This window comes from Ciconia boyciana, chromosome 3 (genome assembly GCF_034638445.1).
Source record: "Ciconia boyciana chromosome 3, ASM3463844v1, whole genome shotgun sequence".
NCBI classification, from domain to species: domain Eukaryota; kingdom Metazoa; phylum Chordata; class Aves; order Ciconiiformes; family Ciconiidae; genus Ciconia; species Ciconia boyciana.
The window spans coordinates 47,504,446-47,517,515 of NC_132936.1; the positions used below are offsets into that span (position 1 = coordinate 47,504,446).

At 41.5% G+C, this 13,070-nt stretch overlaps 1 protein-coding gene across 3 annotated transcripts in view; it reads right to left on the bottom strand.

Moving 5' to 3' along the window:
- Positions 1-11,424, bottom strand: part of ASCC3 (activating signal cointegrator 1 complex subunit 3) — a 291,790-nt gene extending 280,366 nt beyond the window's left edge. Inside the window, exon 1 of one of the 3 annotated variants that reach the window (XM_072855573.1) lies at positions 11,314-11,424. The gene's annotated coding sequence lies outside the window, so the exon portion shown is untranslated. Of the gene's footprint in view, positions 1-11,102; positions 11,258-11,313 lie in introns of those variants that run through there. The other 2 variants (XM_072855572.1, XM_072855574.1) reach the window with 2 other exon arrangements.
- Positions 11,425-13,070: the final 1,646 nt, after the last annotated feature.

Sequence of the window (13,070 nt, forward strand, 5' to 3'; positions counted from 1 at the left end):
ATGGAACAGCCCTTGGGCCAGTTGGGGTCAGCTGTCCTGGCTGTGCCCCCTCCCAGCTTCTTGTGCACCCCCAGCCTTCTCAGTCAGTAGAGCATGAGAAGCTGAAAAGTCCTTGGTTTAATGTAAGTGCTACTTAGCAACAACTAAAACATCAGTGTGTTATCAAAATTATTCTCATACTAAATTCAAAATACAGCACTATACCAGCTACTAAGAAGAAAATTAACTATCCTAGCCAAAACCAGGACAGCCTGAATCGTGCAGGAAGATTCAAGCTTCCCTTATGACAGGCACCTGGGTGGGATTTAGTCTGTAAGCACAGTGTCTAGTGGCATTTGAGACCCTTTATAATATCAAAGATATTTGCATGGACCAGTAGATTTGACACAGGTCCTATGAAATGTCCACATCTTCTGAAAGAGTAGCTGGATACAAGGCGTAATTCTGTGAGGTTTTTAAATTGGCAACAGGTGTGTGTTCAAGCACTTGAATCACTTCCCAGATTTACAGACAACTAAACAAATGCCTCAAATACTCTATTATCTCCCAGTTCTAAATAACTGGATGCTTATTATCCACTCAATACCATTATTATCCTTCATAATTAACTCTGATTTCCTTCAAAATATGGTTTCAATAGGCCTCAAGGTTGGAACTGAATCATTCTGAACCTGAAGCACCTCCCCCAAATGCTTTTGAAGGAAGCACAAACCATCCCTTTTGAGAAAAACGTAACTTATTTTAGCATTTAAGAAGGATCTCAAATGCAATAAAACAAAAGACTAAGCCGGGTGCACTAATCCTTAAGACCCTGCCTGTACACTATTACTCAAGTCACAAAGGAGAGGTTGTATGAGTATGATTGCTCTCTTACTTCCCACTAACCCATTCTATAAGATTCCTGAAATAACTTTGGGAAAGTTTTTGAAAGAGGGTAGAGCTAAAATAAAAAAGTATTATGGTAAAGTCTAGAAAATAGTTTTTAAGAGGCATATAACCATCCATTATATATCAGTTGCCATTATTTTTAAGATTACTGCATTCATAAGAGACAATAAACAGGACATCTAATATAAGCGTCCCTGAAGCACAAAGCCTCCTCCCAGACCTAGGGACTGCATGGCCACACAGCTAATGTACCCCTGTACTAACATGGGAGGCAGTACCAGTAGCCTTAGGAACCCAAAGCAGCAAACACTCTATAATATCTCGTCAACCACATTGTTGCATATATATGTACAGTATCACAAGTGATTTTTACAAACTGATCTGAAAGAAAAGAAAATGAAGTCTTCTGTGTATGTGGACAAGTCCAGCTATATCACTGGCGAAACTCTTACAGACTTGGAAAATATATTTCTGAGATTCATTTGACGATAGCCAAGTTAACCATGGGAGAATGTCTTTTTGAAGTTGTAATACTGACTGGATGAGTTGCATTGCTATTAGCACTACCAAAATCAGAATCAAGGGTTCATAAATCGGTTAAACAACACTGTCTCTGGTACTTTATGACACTACTATTTTATACTCTGCTGAATTAATCATCAAAAACTATGTCCAAGAATTGCACTGACTTGGAAGTAAAACGGCAGATGTCATCAGCATCATCAGAAGTGGATCACAAAATTCATGCTTTATTCAGCATGGTGTAAAATGACCTCTTTTCTTCACAGAAAAGTCACTGGCAATGTTCATGTCACGTGGCAAGACACGATGTCAGTTCTGAATTAACTGTCTTACCAAACATCCAGAGTCCTTCTCAAGGACTTCGTTATTAGTTAGTTATGGTTAATACAATCACTGCATCTAGCAGACGACGCACAGTAGATGTATAAGCACAGTACAACCTATGCCAAGATTCACATTTAATCTTAAAGAACAATTGTTCTACGAAAGCACTGAAGCAGGATTTCTCATTTACAGAAAATATGAAATTTTTTTTGTGTTCAGCAATTTCATCAATAAAACTGGTAATAATACAGGTAATGCTGGCAATCTGAAACAAAAAATCTGCAAGTACTTAAAAACAAGCTACAGAATTATTTTTCTGAACAGAAATATGCAGAGTTTTAGACCACTTAAGAAAGAAGTGGTAGATTCCACAGTGCTTCTAGTAACATGCAAGAAAACTAATTTAATTGTCATGTACTAAAAATATGGAATGGCCCTTTGAAAGAAACAAGAGTTCTGGCCAACTTTGGCTATCACTAAATGAAAAGTTCCCAAAACTATCAGCTATAAATAAGCTCATCCTATTTCCAGCAACTTTTGTGAGAGTCAGAATTTTTATCAATGGTTGCAATAAATAATACAGAAATATCTAGAAAATTACCATTACATAGAAATAACTAGTTGTGATTGTCCACACAAATGCATCAATTTCATTAAAATAATGCACATGTATTGTGTAATTTGAAGTGTTTGCTATATTTAGCAACATTTGGGTTTATTGCATTGATTTAATTTTCATATTAATGTTTGTAATTGTCATGGTTTAACACCAGTCAGCAACTAAGCACCACACAGCTGCTTGCTCACCCTCCCTCCCACCCCTGGTGGGAAGAAGGAGAGGATCAGGAAAAAACCAAAACCCACTGGGTGAGTAAAAACAGTTTAATAGGACACCAAAGGAAGAGAAAATAATAATATTAATAATAGAATGTACAAAACAAGTGATGCACAATGCAATTGCTCACCACCCACTGACCGATGCTCAGCCCGACCCCGAGCAGCGATCGCTGCTCCCCAGCCAACTCCCCCCAGTTTCTATACTGAGCATGCCGTCATATGGTATGGAACAGCCCTTGGGCCAGTTGGGGTCAGCTGTCCTGGCTGTGCCCCCTCCCAGCTTCTTGTGTACCTGGCAGAGCATGGGAAGCTGAAAAGTCCTTGACCAGTGTAAACACCACTTAGCAACAACTAAAACATCAGAGTGTTATCACATTATTCTCATCCTAAATCCAAAACACAGCACTATACCAGCTACTAGGAAGAAAATTAACTCTATCCCAGCCAAAACCAGGACAGTAATATTTTGTAAAAAATGTCCTTACCCTTTTTCTACCATTCTGTACCTTGTTTGAAACCTGTCATAGTTTTTGAGTAGGGAAGGAGTCAGAAAGTCATGACAAGAGTTTGAGGAAAACTCTCTAGTTAGTAACATCTGAGAACACTCAAGACAATTCAGATTATTTAAGTAGGACAAGCCTTCTGACTAACATCAATGAAAACTCTCATCAGGACATTACGATCATGTGCACACTCCATTGCAAAGATATAGTAAATATCTTCCCAATAATACATAGCAATTGGGAGCTAAAAGTTGTGCATTTTATCCAAAATTCATCTCTCTAAAAGGCGTTTTAATTCTGAACATACTAAGATGATGCTAATAAAGTGTCACAGATAAGCATCCCCCAAATATTAGTTACTAGGCTGCTGCATTTAAGTCCTGTATCAATACATTAAATACACATATTTAAACTTTGCTAAGTTTGAGTAGATTTTAGCACTATGCTATTCGTCAGTCTTTCTAACATTACTCCTAAAAGTCTCCATCAGCTTTTCTTACCATTGTGGTCGTACCAAATTGTCAAAGACCCCCAGTCCCCAGTAACTCCTGATTTTCTGAGAAACATCATGATTTAAGAATACACACAACTTCATGCTCTTTAACAAAACTCTCTAGGAACACAAAATAACCAAGATAACTTTTCCCAAATCCCCAAACTGTAAGGCACACACAAAACATACAGATCTACACAATGCAAAACAGACAAATTCTACCAATTTTGTTTTCTGACCACACTTTGGCATGTTGAGGGGGTATCAATTACTGGATAGCTTATTCCTGCTTTCTACATAAACCAGCTAACAAGAAATCCTGACCTGCCTTCTCTTTCAAAGTGACTTCTAGCTAGTCTTCTAAGTCAGATGACTTACTGATCGTCTCTGCCGATTACCAATGTCTTCCCTAAGACTATTTATTTGTCAGCACTATGCTGCCTCCCAGTCTTTGTAACATTCCTCCTAAAAGTCTGTGTCAGCTGATTTAAATACTTTTCCAAAGATATGTCCACATGAATGAACCCCTCACGGTCTAGCAGCCCTCTCTTATTGGATCCATGTCGCAGCACACTGAAGGTTCAGTCCAGCTCAGGGGTTAAAAAAGTGAAGTTTGTTTGCTTTTCTGATAGATACCAAGGCGCATTCAAAACAGAGCTCACTGTTTGACATAACAGGGTCAAATACTGAAGTGCAGGGAAGATGCATACAGATTCCCCAAAATCAACTTATCAAGACATGCTTTTCCAGTTGAGGAAGATCTGAAAGCACAGTCCAAACCATCCCGGCCTTCCAGGTACCTTTGTGGGTGCCCCCCTCTTCAGACCTTCCTCCTACTACCTGGAGGCAATGTTGCCTCCTCCTCTGCAAAGAGAGCTGTAAAGAAACCCAAGGTTGTAACAGACATACCAGAAGCTGTGCCAAGGCAGACAACTGTCCACTTTTGATTTGGCTTAAATGTAAATTATTCTAATACGTTATTTAACATTGGTAGGATGTAGGGGAAAAAAATGGCCAAAATTTCAGCTTAAAAATTTATGAAAAAAAATGCAGGGAGCACCTTTTTAAGTATACCTCTATAGCCTGAAAACATGCATACTTCCTTTTAAGGTAGCCCTTCTACCAAGAAAAAAAAGTTAATTAAAAATACATTTAAACAATACAACTATTGAATAGACACATAGTCCCATAAAGTAATATTACTAGAGACAGAGCCCCTTGTCTTCTCTTCAGAGCTTGCATGCCACACAGGCACTTCAAAGAGCACATCAGCTATTTGATGACCAGAAAATAACAGCTTCCTAATTGATAATTTATTATTATTACAGTTTAGAATTAGAACTTTAAAAAAAAAAAGTGGTGCTGCATTCCTGTAATATTACAATGCCTGCAAACTAGAATCAAAATTAACAGCTGCTGCTCACCCTTCCTGGGCTGACTGCCTATAGTGTTGGCAATACATGCAAGAGGATACTTTGAGAAAGACACTTGTATGGTTTCCTACAGTGAGGAAACCCCTAGCCATCTTTTCACAAAGCTTGTAAACATCAGAAATGCGTGCTTATTCCATGAGAAAATGGGGAGGAGAACAAAAATTGAGGCACAATGTTACTATTCTTGGCTGATATAATGAAAAAATAACCCCATTATGTCTCTAGTAATCTGAGGATGTTAAAGCAGGATTTTTTACAATTTTTGTGCAATCTTTTAAATGGTTACATTTCTGGAAATGTAGTCATGTTCTGTTAGAATGTATGTAAAATTTATTAAAATGTATTTTAGAAAAATTGTACTGTAAGCTAAGAAATACACACACATTAGTCACGATTCTCCTATTTAACAATTAAAAGCTTTTGAACAAGTATCATGAGTATTTAGCACAGCAGATATACAAACTGGTCAGATTTATAGAATCAACTTTTAAAGACTGCCCATAAACAAAGATGCCACACTAACAAAAAAATTATGTAACAAAGCATTTTATTTACATTCACGCTTCAGAGGCAACACAGTTCTATACCATATGATGTCATGCTCAGCAATAAAAATTCAGGGAAGGGAGAAGCAAGGCTGGGGACGGACATCCGTGCTTATGGTGTTTGTCTTCCCAAGCAATTTATACGTCTCCTATTTTCTCTCCATCTCGCAGCAGAAGGGAGTGCGTGAGAGGCTGGGTGGGCATTTGGCTGCTGGCTGGGTTCAACTCACCACAAATAATAAATTTCTTGAAAGAAATGGAAGAGAGGACTTTCAGAGATCCTCTTTACTCTTCCCTAATCTTTCAAGGAGAGGACAGATTGTTCCCCCCTAGAGCAGCAGCTAAGAATAATGCCTTCACATTTCTTGAACAAATTAATCAGAATCCAATTTCCCAATACAGACTCACTAAGCAATTCAGTTCAGCAGTCTTCACCAGTTTCAAAGAAAGGAGTGATTGATACAGATATAAATGTTTCTGTCTCAGAAATATTTGAACGCATGCAAGTAAGTCACTACTGTACAAACTCATCTACTTATTCTCACAACTTCCTCAGAATCTGATTTACAACTGTAAAACTGAAATTTACTCCACAAATCACCTGATAAATGCTTCAATCATCAACCCATCATTCCATGATTATCTATTCTTACTGTATGACCAGCTTATGATTAAGATTCAGGCCTGTAATATCAGATTCAGTTTATTTTTCAGACCAAACTTCCAACATGCCTTCGGGCAAGCAAGAGTAACAGATGGCTCAGAGTAAATACATGCCATAGAACAAATGACTGGAAAGTCTAGGGAGGTGTATAATCCATATCCCTAAGCTACGATCCTAAATTCAGTGTACAACAAAAGGGGAAATCTAGCAACTTCTCCCTCCCTAAAATATCAGTTAGGTAAAACATTCTCCACCTTCCTGTTAAAGATCTTCTTCTCTAGCATCAAAAAGATTTAACAAGCCAGAAAAAGAACATGAGTTTTAATTTGCATCTCAGAGAGATGCGCTCAGCTAGAGGCCGTCCACCAAACTCTAGTCCACACATTAATGTACGGAATAAAACACAGAAAACACCAACTGCCCTTTCAGCAAGGACAAACTGGTAAATGCCCAAGCAGTCCAGTATAGCCACTGTAGCCTAATTAAGTCTTTCTTGGTTTCTCCCTAGCCTAATAGATTTTCAATAAACTATAAAAAGTTGTGTACAACTTCAAGAGGAATATTCTATACCAAGTGACTAGAATAACCTCAAGGAACACAGGGCATAAGGATCTTTCACACCACTGGTTAATTCAGTGAGCACTGTTACCACAGAACCAGAGTGCGCTGCTACTTCTTCCTTCAATCACGTTTTTAGGTGTCTGCGCAAAGCGTTGGGGTGGATTGACCCTGGCCAGCAGCCAAGCAGCCACACAGCCACTTGCTCACCCCCCACCACAGGGGGACAGGGGAGAAAATAGGAAGAGCAAAAGTAAGAAAACTTACAGGTTGAGATATAGACAGTTTAACAGAGGAAGGAAAGGAAAAAAAACCCACAAGCAAAGGAAAGGAAATCGCTCACCACATCCCACAGGTTGACCAATGCCCCACCGATCTCCAAACAACAGACATCTTGGAAGCAAAAGAAACCCCTTTCTTCTTCCTCTACCTCAGTTTTTATTTCTGAGCATAACAACATGCAGTATGGAATATCCCTTTGGCCAATTCAGGTTGGCTGTCCCAGCTGTGTCCCCACCCAATCTCTTGCCCAGCCCCAGCCTACTCACTGGGCAGGCAGGGTGGGAAAAAGAAAGCCTTGCTGCTATGCAAGCACTGCTCAGCAACAGCCAAAACACTGGTGTGTTATCAACACTGTTTTAGCCACAAATCTAAAGCACTACAGCTATGATGAAAGTTAACTCCTAAACCCTGTACAAGAATGTACTCACATTGCTTTGTGCAAACAGAGGCAATCAAATTCCTCAGAGAGAGATGAGCATAAAGAATGCCCTGACTGTAGATCCCCATAGGGATTGTGCTTGCAATAAACATGAAATTGCTCATTTCTGTGATGTGATGAGGTGTTTAAAAAGCAAGAATGGGTAAATACAGAATGACTGACTATTGCTCATAATGTAACAATAAGGAAGCACATGATAAAACTGAGTATTAAGGTGAAAACAATATCAAATGGAATGCCTTTCCTATGTAGAACATAATTAAATCTGGGAATTCATTGCCACAAGATGCCAAAAAGACTAGAAGTTCAAGCGTGCTCAAAAAAGAATTAGATTAATTAATGGAAGTCAGATACCTTGGTAGTTACTGAACTCAGCAGCTTAGAGGCAGATCATCAGTTGTTTAAATCACTGACTACTGAAGGTAATACGAAAGCAAAGGCATCATGGTATTTTTTTTCCAGTACATTGCCTAAGCACCTGCTACTGGCCACTACAGGAGAGAGACACTAGGCAAGCATTTTGTTTGAAAACAGAGCTACAGGGTGAGATAACAGAGATTCTGAGGATTACAACTTGGGATTTAGGCGCCTAATGTCTCTAAATTTGTTTGTGGGCCCAACCCTTGTTTCCTTCTTTTCTTAGTTCAGAGATCAGCTATGATACTTCTAACAAATTACCCAATCTGTAATTATAGGTAATTTGTTAAACTGCTTTTAATTAGATAAGTTTGTCCAAACTAGGGAGTAGATTTTTTTCTTCTTTCTCCAAACATTAAAGCATAATTCAGTTTAAAAAAATGCATAGGCTGGAAAGTGCTCAACACCAACTTCAACAATTGTTACTAAAAACAATTCACCAGGAAAACATTAAGCTGTTATTTGGAGTACCGAGGACTTCCAGAAAATTTTGTCGGGGGGAAAAAAAAACCTGTTCAGTACTCAAAACACTAATATGAGCTAGAATTAATCACACATTTAACAGCTTCCAAACAAACTTTACAACTATCCAGTAAAAGGCAACGTGTCTTTCCTTCCCCCAACCACCTCCCCACCCCAACAGCAGGAAGTCTCCTATTACTATGTAAGAGAAGAGGAATGAAACACGCAGGAAGAACATAGACCAGCCTGAGCTCAGTATTTATAAAGGATAACTTTTTTCAGAGAAAGTGTTGTAGTTTAACAAGAACCTGCAGAAATACACACTGGTGCTTTACAAGGGACAAATTTTCTACTAACTCTGTAAAAAAAGATTTTTCAACTCTAAATGTTCTTCCTGACAATAGAATTAAGACTACACTTACTAAATCTGTAAATGATACTGAGATGCAAGGGACTGCAACTATTTTAGGGGCGAAATTACAATTTACAATTATCTTGAAAGAACCATATCCAACATGGATAGTAAAATGTATTACACTAAACCAAGAGTAAGAAACTGCAAAAACAGGATGCCAAGAAACAACACATTACTTGCAGTTTTGCAGAAACACATCTACAGACTACAGCAAGTGACAATCATCATGTCATTTGTCATGCTGGAAACATGGAAAGACATCGAAAGACAGGAAACATTAATATTTGAAGACAAGAGTGAGGCTTTAAAATATACCAAGCTGTCCTTCCACTAGTCACTATTAAAAGACTCCATTAGAGTACTGTTTTCCTTGTTGCACACCCTGTCTCTAGAAAGACACATACCAGTTTAGAAGGATGCAGTGGAGGGTAACAAAAATGACCAGCAATGTAGAAGACATTACCTACTAGGAAAGATACAACAAACTCAGGTTAGATAGGTTATTGGGAGGGGAAACACGTTGATATACGTCAAATACGTACATGTCAGCTGCAGAAAGGAAGGAACAAGAAAACAAAAGGGTGAAAAAGAGCAGTGTCTGCTCCTCTTAACTTTAAAAACAGAAAGCCTACCTAAGTTACCACTTCAGGTTTAGCTTTAAAGAAAGCTCTATAAACACAGAACTGACAGAACAAAATATTGTCACTTGACAATTTCTTACCTTCTCTGATTCAGTGGAACTACTGATCTCACCTCTTCCAAAGGCCAAGCTAGCTTTTAGAGAAAACTGAGCAGGTCTAACATTTAAACTAACTTACACAATGCATAAAGGCCCTAGTTGGGAGTTGGTCAGTGATCCCATATAAATGGGAAGAGAGGTCCTCCAAATATTTACACACCTAATTCCAGGATGATGCAAGTTTACTCTGTCATGGCCAGAAGCAAGTCAGATCCAAAGGAAATTATTTCATTATGGTGTCTGCTGAAAAGCAGTGTGTGTGTCTACTTAGGCTCAGCACCTCACTGATATAATTAATGTGGTCTTCAGATAAAAGCCAGCTTGCACCTCAACTGATGGTTGGTTTGGTTTTCTTCCTCCTAAAAATTTATCTCTGCAACCTACCATGTGGACATACATAACCCTTTTTGCATCTTCTCTAGAATTTCTAATACTTTTTTCTACTCATTAACTAGACTCAAGTCAAGTCTATCCTCAAGAAAATAACTAAGCTTGACTATTAGCTCTTCTCTGCAAAAGTGAAGATTATCAGTTCCATTTCAACAGTACTATTTCACAGTCAATTCTTCAAAAAGCCTGAAGGTTGAAAAGGGTCTACACAAATGTTAGTATACTAAAAACAACAACAAAATCTAAATTCAGAACTCAAAAGCTTTTAAATAAAGGTATTATTTGAATTCCAACACCATACACTCTCCTGAAGCACCTGAAGGGTAAGCCTTAGGACACCAGAGATCATCAAGCATTTTACAAACAAAGCTGTCAGTTTACCAACAAAAATGAAGCAAGTAGTACTCAAAAGGGAAAAAACACTCTACGTGAGCATGTGCTGGTTTTTCATTCTTCGTTTCCACTCCTCTACATTTATTAATACCAGTAGTAAGTACTGAAACTATTCAGGCCCGTTCAACACCTGTGCCGTTTCCCATCTGACAACACGCCTGATATCCCTGTTTCAATAAGCACACTGAGGCCAAGACCAGAAACAGAACGAGAGGAGAACGGGATTCGGCCTTTATTAGCGCTCTTGTACCACCCGCCGAGGTGCGCGCTGGGGCTCGGACACACGCATGCAGACGGCAGGCCCCGGCCCCGCTGCCGGCCCAGGGCACCCTGCCCGCCCGCCGCGGCTGGCCCTGCCGCCGGGCCCCCGCCGGGAGGAGGCAAGGCCTGGCACCGGCCAGCGGCCTCACTGCCCCAAAACAGCCGGGCCCTGCTGGCAGCCCGGCGCCGCCCCCCTCTGCCCCCCCTCCCCCAGGGGCGGCGGGCAGAGACGCACGCACCGGCGGGAGGACGCGCATCGCCGCCGGGGCAGGCCGGGCTGGGCGGTCCCACTCCTCAGCGAGGGGGCCAGACCGCGGCTCGGGGCCAGACCGCGGCTCCGCACCAGCCGCGGCGGAGAGCAACGTTCGCCCCGACTGCCAGAGCGCGGCGAGCTCCGGCCGCCACCGTGGCCGCTGCCCGCCGCCGAGGCCACCGCCAGCAGCCCCGCGCCGCCCGCCGCCGGAGCGCGCCTCACCCCGGCCGCCCGCCCGCGTCGCGCAGCCGCCCGACCCCCGCCCGCCCGAGCCCGCCGCGCACCTGCCTTCCGGCCTGCCGGTTCCGCTGCCGCGAAGAGCCGGCGCGGCGCGACACTGCTGTAAAGCGAGCAGGCGGGGCGAGGTGAAGCGCGGCGCGGGCCGTGAGCGGCTGTGCCCATCGCTGCGCTCCGGCCCGGCCCGCTCATCCGCCTCGCCGGGCTCTCCACCGTCCGCGCCCAGGACGTGTCTCTGCCCCCCGCCCTCCTCCTTGCCTCTGCGCCGGGGAAAGCCGGGGCCGTGCACAGGCCCACCCCGGCTACGGGCCGCGCCATCCGCTGCCTTTTCTGTGTAGAAAAAAGCGTCTCCCCGAGGTACTGCGGCTGCTGCGCCGCCAGCTGCGCCCGCCCGCACCAGTTGTTCCCTGCGTGATCAAATACACCGTGGGGGCAGCTCCCGGCAGCATTTTGCTCCGCGTCAGTGCCTGGGGCTTTACCGGACGTGGGTTTCCGCGGCTTTCAGCCCTCCGTGCTCTTCACCGGCTCGTCCATCCCTGCACAGTTACTGCTTCCCACACCACGTCTGTACACGAGTGTGTGCCTTCCACGCTTATTTATTCAGTCTCGTGTGTTCCTAAGCAATGGGGTTTCTAATCCAAAGGCACCATAGTAAAATGATGCTAGAGACCAAGCTGTGCAGAGAGAGGGGGAAAGAAGAATGGGCAATGTCAGATAATTTTAGGACAAAAGCAAGTTGCAAGGAAAAAAATGCTCACTCGAGAGTGCTTGGGTGTATGCAAATAATACACCCGGACTCCAAGGGGCCTCCAACTGGATAACTGTTAGCATTCAGATGTTTTATTTCTGACTTCTGTTTTCTCAAGTGCCTTTTCTTGTGTTCTGTCTTGCGAAGCATGTAACGGCACTATCTTCTCAGATCACTGCACTGCTTTCATCTCTGCAATTCTAGCAAGTATTCTGCTCATACAAAAGAAGGCAAGCACTCATGCATGTATGTGCCTGTGTGTGTATTTGTACAGTTGGAGATGTTCAAAAACACACTCCCAAGAAAATAGTAACATACTCCATCCCTTGCTAGAAAGAAAGAAACATACACAGTTTAGAGGAATCATAAAGTGTGTATCTTGGGTTTGGTAGATAGTCACGTAGAACTGGTTATAATGTTTCTGGACCACTTATCCTTAGAGTGTTTGACTAGTCTAAACACTGGAAGTCCCAAATTTTTGCCACTTCTATTCAGTCGTCATGTTATTAAAAATCTTCATAGTGGACTAGCAAAGAGTTAAGTACTGTAGTTAAGCTCCTGTAACTTTATGCTAGATACGCCAGGATTTCAATTTTTATAGCATAATTTTACAACCATATTCTCAAAGCAAATGTGAATGTTTTATAAATACAGTATTTTATATTTCTAATGCATGGATCTGTCAGGCAAAGTTAAATGTAATTTAAAAAGAGAGCAATCCTCTTATGAATTCTTCTAATTCTGTTTTTATATTATTTCTGAGAACAAATTTTTAACGGAGAGTAAGGTCTAGTCATTGGCATATGGCTTTCCTTAAGGTAGGAGGAAATTCCATTACAGACTTGTGAGTCAAAGCTGTCACTTAACAAATACTACAGTTCCACCCTTCCTTCCTGACTTCTTGAAACATGTACTTCACATAAAAGCAAGTTTCCAGCCTAACCAAACCAAGACTTTTTTTCATATCATAGAGGAGAGACTGAGGCAGTACTGAGGCAATGTGTATACTTCCCTTTGTAGACAAAAACTAGTATAATTTGAATGTTTTCTAATCGATAAACAGCAATACAAGGATACTTAATAATGAAGGATATATATATATTATTTTTTAATAGACATTCAGGATGAATTCTACAAAGCTAGGCTTTGCAAGGAATAACTTGGCTTTGCAAGGTCATGTTGCCCATGGATCTCCTAAGATTACAGGCTTTGTAGCTTTGTCTGTGTTGCACTCAAAATCTTGTTTATGGGCAAAAGAGAACTCGCC